This window comes from Marmota flaviventris, chromosome 3 (genome assembly GCF_047511675.1).
Source record: "Marmota flaviventris isolate mMarFla1 chromosome 3, mMarFla1.hap1, whole genome shotgun sequence".
Lineage (NCBI taxonomy): Eukaryota > Metazoa > Chordata > Mammalia > Rodentia > Sciuridae > Marmota > Marmota flaviventris.
The window spans coordinates 130,774,103-130,788,591 of record NC_092500.1 but is presented as its reverse complement, the minus strand read 5'-3'; positions in this window follow the sequence as shown (position 1 = coordinate 130,788,591).

Genomic DNA, 14,489 nt, shown 5'->3' with positions numbered 1-14,489 from the left:
TTCTGAGTGTCCCCAGGCAGTCACTTAGAAAAGGAATCTGAATCCAAACCTAGACTAGATGACCAGGGTGGCAGTGTAACCAGGGGCACTGTCATGCAGGGGAGGTTAGACATACCTCTGACCCAGCCATCCAACCCTTGTGGGTAAGTGTGAGGAACTAAGGCAGAATGTTTGAATATGAACTAAAGATCCTCAGGTAGGGAGTGAGTTTTTCAATCATGGAAATGGGGATTATTTCCATGACATTGTCTCCTATAAGTTAGATTACTTTGAATATTGAAAAGATATGGTTTTATATATGCTTTGAACCGAGGAAGCTAGTTATTCCAATGGCACTATTTTGTGTTTTGTTTAAATTATGACTACCTTTATGGATTACTTTTTTTTGTTGTTGTTGTTGAGAATTGAACTCAGGGCCTTGACCATGCTAGCATGCTAAGCACACAATCTACCCCTGAGCTGTACCCCCTTCCCCTCAGTGATTCACTTCTGTGCCATGTGGCACACCCAGAGAGAGATTAATTTCTGAAGGTAAGATAGAATTCTGAAGAGAATTTTGCTTATTTTGTTTTATAGATGTTTGTAATCAGGACTGCCTGGTTTGGCTCTCCATACCTAACAGTACCTGAAAGAAGGATTTTAACTTTGTGAAATCAAAGGATTATTTGATGAATCAAATAATCAAATATTTGATAGTCTCCAGATCCATTCATATACCAGCAAATGTTATAAAGTCATTCTTCTTTGTGCTGAGTAATATTCCATTGTGTATATATAACACATTTTCTTTATCCATTCATCTGTTGATGGGTACCTAGGTTGGTTCCATAGCTTAGCTATTGTGAATTGAGCTTCTGTGAACATTGATGTGGCTATGTCACTGTAGTAGACTGATTTTATCCTGTGGATATATACTAAGGAGTGGGATAACTGGGTCAAATGGTTTTTCCATTCCTAGTTTTTAAAGGAATCTTCAATTGGTCCAGTGTAGTTGTATCAATTTGCAGTCCCATTTATTGTCACTTGTATTCATACACACACACACACACACACACACACATCTGGGAAATATATATATATATATATATATATATATATATATATATATATATGGTATAAAACATATCTGAGTATATTGATACGTAACTTTATCTGCTCCCAAATTTTAAAATGTATTTATCTTGTTTGTATCCACTCACTTCTAGAAATGTACCTGGGATAATGGGTGAGCTAAGATTTGCATGAACTTGTTATGAATTGTGCATCAGAAAGCAAGCTGAGGTGGTACTCAGAGGACTACACAGTTTGCCAAGAAAACTAGGAAAAATGAAAGCATCTGATAAGCTGAGGAACCTTTTAGGTTATTGTGTAACCAATATGGTCCTAAATTTGCAAACTAAGCTAAAAGAGTTAAACTAATAGTGCCTTAACCACATTCATATTAATGTAAAATTGCAAAAAACCCAGCAGTGTTATGAGCGAAATCACATAATGCAAGGAGGAAAGGCATAGGAACTCACATCACACTGCATTTTAAATGTCCCCTCTCTTCTCTTGAATGCAGTGAGGAAAATATTTCACATTGTCCAAGAGAGATGTCTAGGGAGAGCTGAGATTCATTTTACGTAGTTTCTTGTTTATAAAAAGAAATGAAGTGGAGTAATAATATAATCTTTACATAATAAAATCTCAGGGCATCCTATTTTTTGAATAATGCATCTCCTCATCTTTTTTTTTTTTCTCTCTTTCATTAGAGTTAATCACACAAAAAGCTTTTGGGCTGCTGCTGCTAATTTAAATCTAGTGATGACAAGTTTTTTTTTATTGTTGTTGTTTTGTTTTTTGTTAGCCTTCTATGTGCCTCTATTAGGAGCTATACAGTAGAGGAATGCAAGACTCATTGCAAAACAAGTTATTTGTGATTCACATGTATGAACAATATTTAGTAACATGCTAGTTATCATTAGTATCTTTCAATAGCACTAAGAATGAGGCACATTTAAATCTTGCTCACAGCCTTACAGCAAGGAGACCCATTTATATTCTGGACCTTAACTTCAGTCGTAGTAGAACTCTAACCAACACACTTAGGGACCTCCAATCAGGAAGGTGCCTCCTTGCATTTTCTAGTTTTCCTTAAACAGAGTTACCAAAAGAAGGGGCCTCCATGATATCCTTTCCTGCTGTTGAACACAAGTTGCAATGCAGAGGATATTCCGTGTGTTTGGTTGTCAACCTGAACATGTCCTAGTTATTGTGCCTTGTCTTAGTTTGACGTATCATTTTCTCTGCTGCTGCCTTCCCTTCAGGCTCTCTCGCCCATGATGACAAAGACACAGGCAACCCCTACTCTTCATAATGCCACATCACATCAACAACACTTAGCAGAATGCCTTGCACAGAGCAGCAACACACTAAACAGATCATACACATATGAATAAATGAAGAGGATTAAAAATTCCTAGTAAAAACACCAGGCTGTAAATCTTGTTGTCTGGTGTAAACCTTCATGGCTTAATGATCTACTTCCAGATCCAAAGAGAAGGAATATGAATGAAGGTATCTTAAAAGGGGCTATTAGGCAGCACATCGTGTCTTTTTATCTTTCAAGTCAGCTTAATTCCCTGGGTTTAGATTGAAACATTATTCATGATACTCCTAAATTCAACCAGAATCTACAGGATAATTGGAGCTTTAAACTATTTTTTCCTCTTCTTCAATCAGAAATTATATTATTATCTGTCAAACATACTTCCTTCCTCCTACCCAAACATGCAAATTGTATGCAGAGTCTGAAGACAGTCAATCAAGGCAAGGGTTGTAGAGGGAAAGGTGGTATTGTTGGCAAGTTATATTATGAAGAATGAGAGGCACGGTGGGAAAGTTTTATGCCTATGGTTCTTAAAGAAGTATTCATTTTCAGTATGTCATTCACTAGTTAACTCTGATCAAAGAAAAATATATCCCCCCCCAAATCCACCTGCTACTCTGACAGCCTTTTATTTAATATGACAACAGAACCACTTGTCTGAGTTTCCTGTTTTATATTTTGCATAATATAAATCATTTCTAGCATGTGCCCTATGACAATTTGGGATGGATGGCATTAGAGCAATCTGATTTCTATGTGTTGCTCTCTTTATCCCCAGGCATATTTTGCATTTATATCCTGCAAATAACAGGAGATATGTTTCAACTCCCCACATTTATTTTTCACCAAACACATTCATAGACTCTTGTTCAGTGCTCCTTGTCAAGAACTTTGAAAATTCCCCTTTCACAGAATAGGTGTGTGGGAATCTTTCACAGAGCTATCAGGGTTCTTAGTTTTCATCTTGGGTCTTTGTTAAGTCAGAGGGGGAGGAAAAGAAAGCTCTTTGGGTTCGTTATCATTTAATCTCCTCACTTTCTTTAATGAACATAAAATAAACATAGCTGATGAGTGGGTTGGTCTTGGCATTCCTGCGATATGTGTAGAAGATACATGTGTACATACACACACACACACATACACACACACACAAATACACATTATAAAATGACAAAGGGAAGAGAAAGGAGGAGTACTTGCCAACCTATTCAATTCATAACTACTGAGACAATGCCAATCATGAGCTAGGAAGAGGACATAAGGTGAAAGCAGAATGATTCAATGCATGACTTTGTATGAGTTATGATGTGTGTATCTTGTTCTTTGAGAGGGTAGGGGATGTGTCTTTTACATTTCTTCATCCAGAACACACCCTTGTAACTTATGAAACCTTACAGGGAGCGTACTTGGTAAATATGGTTGACTGATTCACTCTACATTGAGTCATCCAAAGAAGAGTGACATCATATGCATCATTTATACACTGATGCTCACACATATTTCAACCAAGATCCTTTCATGTCCTAACACGCTAACCAAGAAAGGTATGAAGGATTGGAATTTTATCCAAATATAATCATTAGGGTGGCATTAGAGGGTTATTTAAAAGAAGTAAAACAGATTTTGAAATGACCTTTAAAGAAAGTAATTAATTTGGGAGAGAATGAACAAGTCAACATTCATCAACTTAAGGAAAAGTTGAGTTTCAAGTTAGTAAACTGTTAGAGAATTCAGATAGCTAGAACAATAATATTGGACTAGTCCTATTACAGATTTTATTGTATGAGATAAAATTTTAGTTAGCTTTACTTTAGAGAGAAACCTGCCACAGCCTTGAATCTGTGCTAAACTAAGGATGCTTGCAGATCCAATGGCCCCATCCCTCTCAGCCAGACACCCTGTGACTCAGCACACTACCCAATTCTCATTGCTTAGGACTCAGGGGACAAAGTGAAATTCTGCCACCCACTTAAGTCCCAGGCTGCAACTCCAAACTCTAATCCACAGTTAGGACGTCATTTTAAAAGTGAGCCGAGCTGGGCACCTTATGTGTCCTGCAAAACATCAAGAAAATCTCCACTCTTCCAACCCAAAGAAAGAAAGAAAATACTTGGAACTTAATTGTGCTTACAACACAGCCCAGTAACTGAAGTGGTAATTCAAAGGAGCAGATTTGCAATGACTATTCATCATCGCTCATCATGAAGGAACACGCTTAGCAAGGTCTATGAACACTGAGTGTGTTTATTAGGTCATTTACTGATGAAATGAGACTGTCATTGCATTAAATTACCTACTTGCATATAAGCCATGCAAAGCTATAAACATGGTACTTGTTGTGGTCATGCCAAAGAATGATTTTGGGGCTACCTGATCATGCCCTAGGTAACATATTTCAAAGGGACTTAAACCCAGGGGACTACCTAGACACTTTCAGCTAATATGGCTACCAACTCTAACAGGCATTTAAAACTTTCTGAGATAACAACCACAAAGCCTAATCTTAGCCTTGGTCCTGGTGTGCTGTGTAAATCAAATAGACCGGTAGAGTGGTGGCATTTCTGTTCTGACAAAGGGATGATAAACATCATAAAATGACTTTGACAGGATATAATTATATGATGTATTTAAACAAACTCTGGAAAGTACACAGGCACACACTTACCACCCACCTGTATTTGGCATTACTAAGTGCCCTCCTAAATGGCCAAAGACACCAGTTGTCCACAGTTCTGTCCTTGTGGGGAGTGATGCCAGATTTTGGATGTATGGCGTTTCATTTTGGGGATGCATTGTACTAAAGCTGCGATTGTTTCCATGGGGAAATGTCCCAGAGTGATTCTTGCCATGGCACTCGGCTCTCTCAGACACTCCCAGAGAAACCATGATTGAGCTCTGCACTTTGACTTTGATGTCTGACAAAGGGTTGAAGAGGGAGGACTCTGTCATGAGTTCCTTGTCCAGCGGGTCCTGTAGACAGATGGGACCACTGTGTGTTCGGCTCACTGTCAGGTCTGGTTGCATGGCAGAATTCAGGAGCAGGGAGTTACCTGGTTAAAAAATATATATATACTGATCTGTCACTCAGAAACTACGATACCTCCATTACCCTTTTACAGCTGCCTTCTCTAACTGCAGGCCCACCCTGAGAAAGCAGAGTGGCCACAACAGGTTGGTTCTTAGTGACCAACACCTTGAAAGTCTGGCCCTCCTTCCAGTCCATTCTTTCAATGCTGCCAGACTAAATCCTTCACCTTTGGAGATCTTTATATGCTTGATTTGGAAAACAAATATTTCTGGCACTCTGGCAAGTAGCTCAGGTATTGTTGTTCATGTGATTTTAACTGGCAAAGAAGCGCTAAAACAAATAGATGTTTTGCAATCCAGTTCGGAGCAAAAATACCATCTGTTCATTTTAAATGGCAAGAGATGACACAGCTTGGTGACTAGGTAGTGCCGTTTATAATGAAGCTGCCTGGTTTCAGCACATTGTTCGTGGAATTCTGGGCACTTTCTGGATCTGCAGGAGGACATGATGTGTCCTCAGAGCAAATGGTTCAGGGGACCTCATGAATCACTTCATGTCTCAGTAGCCAATTCACTTGAACATTGCATATATCACTGAGAGGAAAACAATACTCCATATGGGGACAAAAAGCAACTCAGATTCTATGTGGGGAGCAGCTCAGGACAGTCTCCTTTCTGTCTGAAAACAAATGGAAAAAAAAAAAAAAACTTTACAAAAGCATGAGAAATTGGACTTTGTCATCTGTTGGGGAGCACCAATTTTTTATGAGCCAAATATTAAAAAGAAATGCTGTGATATTTTTTTGTGATGAAGAAATCTCATTTATTAGTAAATAACAAAATAACCATCAGTCCAAAACCTCCCACCCATATCAGTCCGTCAATGTGACAGCTCAAATTGAAACCCAAACCACATTAAAAAATTTTGTTTGGAGCCTGACAGAAATGTTTAAAGTATGGTATTTTTGAAAATGTTGCAATTCTAGGCCATATTTTTTTAGCCTCTATTGTTTTTCCATTTTCATAATTTGTAACAATGCCAGCAGGAAATCTATAACCCTGACTTTTACCACCTCTTATTCGGATCCTCTAAGATTGCAAAATCAAAGAGAAAACATACAAATGAGATGAAATAATGCTGCAAGATCTAATGTCTCCTTGTGGTGTATTTCTTCCAAGCTTGGAGCTACTGTGCCAAGACAAAGGCCAATCAAGTCTCTGTGTTTTGTAACAGAACCACATTGAGTTCTATAGCTCAGGAACCAAGTTCTTGTTTATGTTCTCCCCAAGCAAGAAGTGGGACTGCAGAATGATCCCATGTCTGAAAAGAGTTGGGAACTGATGTTTCCATGGAGACTTCAAGAATTATATGTCCAAGTCTACCAAGCCCTCACCTACTGAAACTTAAGTTTTGGTTATTCTTAAAAGACTCTCTGAGCTAATGTGAAGCAAAGAAATGAAAAATATTTCCTAGAATTAGGTAGCACAGATGTGGAGAATGCTTGACAATAAAAGTACGTACAGGGCAGGGGATGTAGCTCAGTGACAGAGTGCTTGCCTAGCATGCACGAGGTCTTGGCTTCCATCCCCAGCCCTGGAAAAAAAAAAAAAAAAAAAAAGCTTATGACACAGTCCAGAGTTGAAGAATGGGCACAGTTGAAGAATGAAGTTGGGGTGGGCAGGGGTGAGTGATTGGCCCTGATCAGACTTCAATCTACTCTTTGAAAATCTATTTTCAAGTTCTTGGTCTACTATAAGCATAACATTCTATTTTATAGGGCTGGGAACTGAAACCTAGGCCTTGTGCAAGGCAGGCAGGTGCTCTACCACTGAGCTGCACCCCAGGGCGTTAACAGCCTCATTGTTTCCCTTTCTGCAGCACCAGATATATTGTTGAAGAACAGATATGCCTAAGACACTGCAGGTGAAAAACCACATACTATGCATATGAGGTGTATCATCACAAGGAATATAGAAATAGTAGCAGCTACCAAAGGATTCTTTTCTATATCATTAGTTTCATGAGATCCTTGATCAAAAGGAAACAAGGTGGTCAGACAATTTGGCAAGGTAATGTATTCATTTAGAGAATGACAATACAAAATTCCCTTTCCTCCCCAAATGTGCACAGACTAGGCAACGGCATTTTCACTTGGTGCTCATGAAGCAGGATGGCAGCCTGTACTGAAAGTATCATCTTCCTGAACCATGTTCACTCCATTTATGAGCACTTGCCATCCATGCACCAAGGGATTATATGGGTTGCCTTTCCTATCCTCTACTATCTCCCCTCCCCTCCCCTCCCCTCCCATCTTCTCTCTCTAACCCATATACCTTAATTCATTTCTCTTCCTTGGTTTTTTTTTTCCCTTTCCCCTCACTTCCTCTTATATGTAATTTTTTATAACAATGAGGGTCTCCTTCCATTTCCATGCAATTTCCCTTCTCTCTCCCTTTCCCTCCCCCCTATCATCCCTATTTAATGGTGGTCTTCTTCTCATGCTCTTCCTCCCTGTTCTGTTCTTCGTTGCCTTCCTTATATTAAAGAAGACATTTGGCATATATATCTGGCTTGTTTGGTTCTTGATGTCAGATAGAGAGACAGTTCTCTTTCACAGCAGTCAGCCACTGCAGGACTTGGGTGGTCTCCATATGGAACAAGTCTTCACCTTGAATCCTTATTTACTTTGGGGAAGTTTGAGTTCCCTGATGGGCCAGTCCAGGTGGTGAGTTCATTCCTATGGCAAAGGAGGTGGGGCCTGCAAATGAGAAGGAGTAGAAAAATCAGAGTAAGACACTTGCAGGAAAAAGAACATTGGTTCATATTATTCTCTGTTGGGTGCTTCCATCTTGCCCTCTGTCATAGCTAGCTGCTCAGGTATATTTATTCATAGTTCAAAGCTAGTTGAGGGCAAGTATCAACAAAATTCAACAAACCTTTGCCTAATTAAAAATGGTTAGCTGAGTTAAGATCCTTCAAGGAAATGATGAGAGGAACAGAAACCAAGGTCAGCATCGTATTAAACTCTTGTTACTTTCAGACCTTTAAAAAATTGAATTTGATATTTTTCACTAATTTGGGGGGAATTGAACTTCACTAAACTTCCTTTAAATGAAGGGACAGGGTTAGTGCTGAAGATGAAATCAGAAATGGAAGGCACAGGGTTAGTGTTTAAGAGGAAATCAGATATTTTGAAATATCTAACGCCTAATGGAGTTATGGTTTGAATAACATTCACAATAATAAATTTAAATTTGTCCTCAGAAAAGTCATAGGATTTGGAAACAAAGTGTTGATATAGTTTTTTGCTAAGCACAAATAGGACTCAAATATTGCATTTTGAATATTATTACAATTTGTTAGTCCTTTTAAAATATACTTTTCATACTAATTTTAAATACTCGGTGAAAATATCTCTTCTTTGCATTTTGTGCTCTATATTTATTCCATGATTAATTTCAACAAGTTATTTCATTGTCATGGTCCTACAAGACAGTTGGCACACATGGTTACTGAATGGATGGCAGCATATTTTGAAAGCCTAATTACAAACTCTTCATAAAGCAATTTATAAGCCTCTTTTCAGCAAGTCCATGTTGTAAAGTTTATTGAGTATACAGGTTAATCATTATGGATTTGGAATCAGATTTGAAATCACCTCTGCTCTTTCTTACCACTGAGTGTCTTTGGAAGAAAAGTAACGAAGCTTCCCTCTGTAAAGCTCATTTTACGAACCTGTAAAATGGGACTCATAATATCTAGTTCAGAGAATTGTGAAATTTACATGAAATGATGTGATGTTTTGCACAGAGTGTATGACACTATAAAGGCTCAATGTAATAGAAAAATATTTCTAAGCAAAATGTTTTATGATACAATTGGTACACATTGCTCTTGAGAGAACAAAGAACTGGACATTACCATTGGAAGAACAATCAATCCTACTTAAGTACTCTGATTGAAAATGAAAACTGTTGGAGAGTGGATGTAAAAGAGCAGCGTCCTTATTCCCTTGGTGCTGCAGTGCACTGCTTTCAACCTGTGATGGGCTGAGTTCTATGCTGCTTGGTACTGACCCTGAATACTGATCCTCTCCAAGGACAACTGCTGTATTTGATAACAAACACCCCACCTGAGGATCAGAAGGCCAAAGCCAATGTGACTACTCATGTCCCACATGTTAGAAAGATCTTCCTCCAATTGAAATTAAATGGAATGTTTTGGAGAAATAGAAAGCTGCTCTACTCCAGGTTCTTCAATATAGAGAATGTGAAGCAAAACAAAGCATAGTGTACAGAGTCTTGGAAACGGGCACCTCAGGGTTCTCATTAGGGCACGCATCCTGCAACAGTTTCATGGTCAAAGTCATGGTGCTATCAAACTCTTGACAACTTACATAACTTCATTGCTGCCCTGTTTCTGGACTGGTCTCATTTCCTCCTGTAAAGCCCAATTCTACTTTCATTCATTCTTACATTAGTTCGAATCCACAGTTATTTACTCTTTATACTAAATTTAGATGTTTTTTATTCTGCAGGATTTTTAAACTTTAGAAATGTCATAAGACTGTTAAGAGAATCCCGATATGGCCTTTCTAATAGATCTAACAAATATTGTTGACCAATCTTGTTGAGCAAACAGCTTTTAAAGATTTTAACATGTCATTAATGAGGGAGAGAGATCTATATTATAATAGTTGAAATATTCATAGACACATGTGAAATATTGAAGTCAGTGTATTTGCAAATGAATGCAAAACTTTTCTTCCTAGTGGGGGAGGGAAAACAGCTGAAATTGCCTGGACAAACTGTATTTCCTGCCTCTCCTTGAGAGTTAATTGGAATGTCTAGGAGGAGTCACAGACTTTTCACCTTCTGCCACATGTACTTTATCTTGCCTCTTTCCCTAATTCAACCTTTCTGAACAGTTTGAGAAGAGTATTTGTGTCTCACACCAATGGACACTTAATGCCTTTACTCTGCTGTGAATTGTCCAGGATAGCACATTCTCTCCTATAACCCTGAAAAATTCCTACATTCAGGAAACTACCATTGACACAATACATTCCTCCAGTCTATAGCCCAATTTGTTAGTTGTCCTGTATTCATCCTCCATGCTTGATTTAAGTCCAGGCTCCCACAGTTCATACACTTATCACATCTCTTTAGTCTCCTTTATAGTTTTAGAAAATTTTCAAATTTGCCTACTTCTGAAATTTAGAGACAAAGACTGTGGCATTTCTGGTGTCTGTGTGTGTGTGTGTGTGTGTGTGTGTGTGTGTGTGTGTACACATATGCGCTGCTTCAATGATGATTACATCTTCAGCTATTATGTCTAAAGCCAACATTTGTAAAGCACATTTTACATCAACAGTAACATTGGGAAGACATAGCAAGCAGAAATCAGATCCCACGTATGTGGCACCAGGCCTACAATATAGAAATAGCTGTCAACGTGTCTGCCATGCTTACCAAATTGAGTCATTCTAACAACGTGGCAGGCAGGAGGTGACTAGAACATGACAGCCTTCGAAGGAGGGGTTGTATCCATGGGCTCTTCACTGGCAGCCTGGGAGGTTGGTGGTGCAGAGGCCCTCTGTGCCAGGGTGGAGGCCGGTGAGTGGACCTTCACTGGCAGCATGGTAACCACGGGGGCATTGGGAAGAGAGGCTCTTTGCTGTCCAGCAGGGTTCCCAAATGCAGGCTGAGGGGTGGGTGGTGGGACAATGGGATGGGACAGATTGGGGTTGGGTTGGGAGAACTGAAGGGTTGGGGGCCCGGGGAAGACTGGTCCCTTTGCTGGCTGCCTGTGCTGCCTACGGCCATGGACACTGCGGTGTGGGCCAGAGCTGTCACTGGACGCAGAAGATGGGAAAATGACCGCCATGGAAGGGGGGGTAGTGTCCATGGCCGTGTCCTCAGGCAGCACAGCAGGATGCTGGGAAAGGTGAGCCGATGGCATGGCTATGAGGGTTGGAGGGACAGAGTGCTGGGCCTGGGTATTGGGGTTGCGGGTGGAAGGGACAGGAGTGGGTCTTGGGACAGAATGAGGAGGAGGAGGAAGAGGAGCAGCAGGAGGAGCAGCCAAAGGAGAGGGAACATTAGGAGGAGGAAGAGGAGGGGGAGCAGGAAAAGGAGTTGGAGGAGGAGGAATGGGAGGAGGAGGAAGAGGAAATGGAGAAGGGGGAGGAGGAAAAGGAGGAGGGGGAGGAGGAGGAGGAGGAAAAGAAGAAGGAAGGGGAAGAGGTGGTTGTGGTGGAGGAGGGGGAGGAGGAGGGGGAGGAGGAGGAGGAGGAGGAGGGGGTGGAGGAGGAGGACGAGGAAAAAGTGAAGGAAGAGGAGAAGGAAGAGGAGGAGGAAAAGAAGAAGGAAGGGGAGGAGGTGGTTGTGGTGGAGGAGGAGGAGGAGGAGAAGGTGGAGGGGGAGGTGGAGGAGGAGGAAGATCAAAAGGAGGAGGAGGATCAATACACATGGGGGTTGGGGATTCCGTTCTGGAAGAGGTAGGATTGGAGGGGAAAGGGACCTGGGTAAGAGGTGTGGGAAGGTGAAACACATTAGGGGTAACTGCAACATGGGGACTGGGGCTGAAGGGAGAAGGAGGTTTCCTGGGAAGAGGCAGAGGAATATTAGCTGAGGGGGAAGGTGGAAGGATGGATAGGTTCAGGGGCCCAGCAGGCTGGACTTCCACCTGCCTGCTGGCAAGGATGGTTGCTATGGGGGAGGGGTCAGTGGGTGGGGGGAGGGGGCCTGCATTCCAGGTAGGGCCTGCAGGTGGGGAGGATGAATGGACAGTGGTGGTGCAGTCCTCCAGAGCCTCTCTTCCGCCCTGGGCGACCTCTGCCTCAGGCTCCACGTGGTTACTTCTGGCACTCTGAACCCTCCTCAGGGTGCCTTTTGTACATAAAAGTGGCCGCTTTGCAGGTGGGGGCAGCCCATCCTGATGCCAGGAAATCAGTGATGGCAGGGCCACTGGCATGAGCTGTTTTCTTTTATTTGGCCTCCTGGAAGCAGCAGTTAGTGAGGGCCAACTCTGGGATAGAACACAGGTCGGCTTTAGGCCCTGCTCTCCCTGGATGGCATCTTGGGAGGCTGGAGAGACAGGCAGATCCAGTTCACCTACATGCTCCTGGGCCCACTTGTGGAGCATTGAGTGGCCCTCGGCTTGAAGCAGGAGGAGCACTCCCTGAGCAGGGCCCTGGGAGCTGCAGGTGGCGGGGCTCCCATATGACAGCTTCTTGAGAGACACCTGGGCCCTCTCTGGAAGGATGTTTCCCTCTGGGGGCCAAGAACTGGACTCCAGGGCACTGAGGTCTCCCCGAGTGTCCTCCTCCTCCTCCTTCTCCACCTTCTCCTCCACCTTCTCCTCCTCCTCCTCCTCCTCCTCCTTCTCCTCTTCCTCCTCGTCCTTCTCCTCCTCCAGCTTTTCTTCTTTCTCCTCCTTCAGCTTCTCCTCCTCCCCCTCCTCCTCCTTCTCCTCCTCCCCCTCCTCCTCCTTCTCCTGCTCCTCCTCCTCTAGGTGGATCTTGCCTTTTTCTGGCTGTTCCTGGGCCCTGAGCTCAGCTTCCTTAGATGCACCAACAGGGCAGCGAGCAGGTGTCATGGGCCCCTCAGCTTGCTGGATGAGCTGAGGAACTGAAGGCAGGAGGAGTGGCCTGCGGCCAGGAGGGGGTACCCTTACTGCTGTCAAGGGTCCCAACATGCGCCAGTTCTTCCGGGATAGCACTGGGTTTTTGCGGAGGGACCCCCAGGACACGGGCAGCAGGATCCGCCGAGAGAGGAGCGGGCCTCTGTCCCTGCCAGCAGCAGGAGGCCCCCGAGGTCCGTGATCCTGGGGGAAACGCCTGCTGGCAGGGCTGAGGGGAGAGGCAGGTGCAGCGGGGTGGTCCCTGTGAGGAGAGGGAGCCTCCCGGGCCAGGCGGAGGGGAGTGTGATGGCCCAAGAGGGCGCTGCGGCGCAGCCTGCGACCGCACTTGGTCAAAAGACTGCCCATGGAGGGCACCTGGGGCTCGTCACTAGGCAGAAGTCCCACACCAGTCCAACGCTAGTCAGCACAGAGCAGCTGGGCTGAGAAGCCAGCTCCTCCTTCGACCAAAGGCTGAACTGGAGTTCAGCCCTTGTGACGTGTGGCTGGAACGCTTGACGCAGAAAGGACTTGAGCCAAGACGGTTGGTCAAAGGAAGGCTCCTGGGTGAAGAGACCCCCACCCCCACTTGGTCTGAGCTTAGGCTCCTCTGACTCTGCACTGCTTCTTCTCCCACACCCACCACACAGTTATTCTCACCCTCCAGAGGGTCATTCTGAGGCTGCTTTCCTTTGGGTTACTTAGGCAGTCATTCTACTTGGCTCCAAAAATATCTCCACGGTTCTACTGGACAGGACTGTAGCCATCCAGAGTCAAACCACCATCCGTTGCCTTCAGATAACTACAGCTATCGTTCCCACCATACTATCAATTTAGAAAACCATAACAGTTGTCCCTGGAACTGTCCCACAGGATCCTTGAGCCAGTAATGGTGCCTGACTCTGATATTACTGTTTACTGAGGAAAACTGTTTTCACTCATCAGCAAACATCCTCGGAGCTCAAGATCCGCCCAGACCTCCCAGGATGACAGGAGGCGGCAGAGGGTAGTCAAAGGTAGCTCCTGCCTCAGGCTGAGCCCTGCTGGGGCTCGTGATGGGTCCAGGAATGACTCCGCCCCCTGTCAGTGGCCCACCAGAGCTCAGGATCAGCTCTGCACTGACTCCGCCTACTTTACCTGAGCTCAGGCTCCTACCTGATCAGCCTAGGTCCTGCTGTGCAGAAGCCTGGGCAAGGGTAAGCACAGTTCCATCCCACCACCAGGGGACCCCCGTGCAGATCAGGCCCAGGCCTGATCCGCCCTGCTGAACTACAGGCCAGCTTGGGCAGAGGGTAGTCACAGGGCCATCCCGCCTCAGGCTGACCCCTGCTGGAACTCCGCCTCAGCCCAGGAATGACTCCGCCCCCTGTCAGTGGCCCACCAGAGCTCAGGATCAGCTCTGCACTGACTCCGCCTACTTTACCTGAGCTCAGGCTCCTACCTGATCAGCCTAGGTCCTGCTGTGCAGAA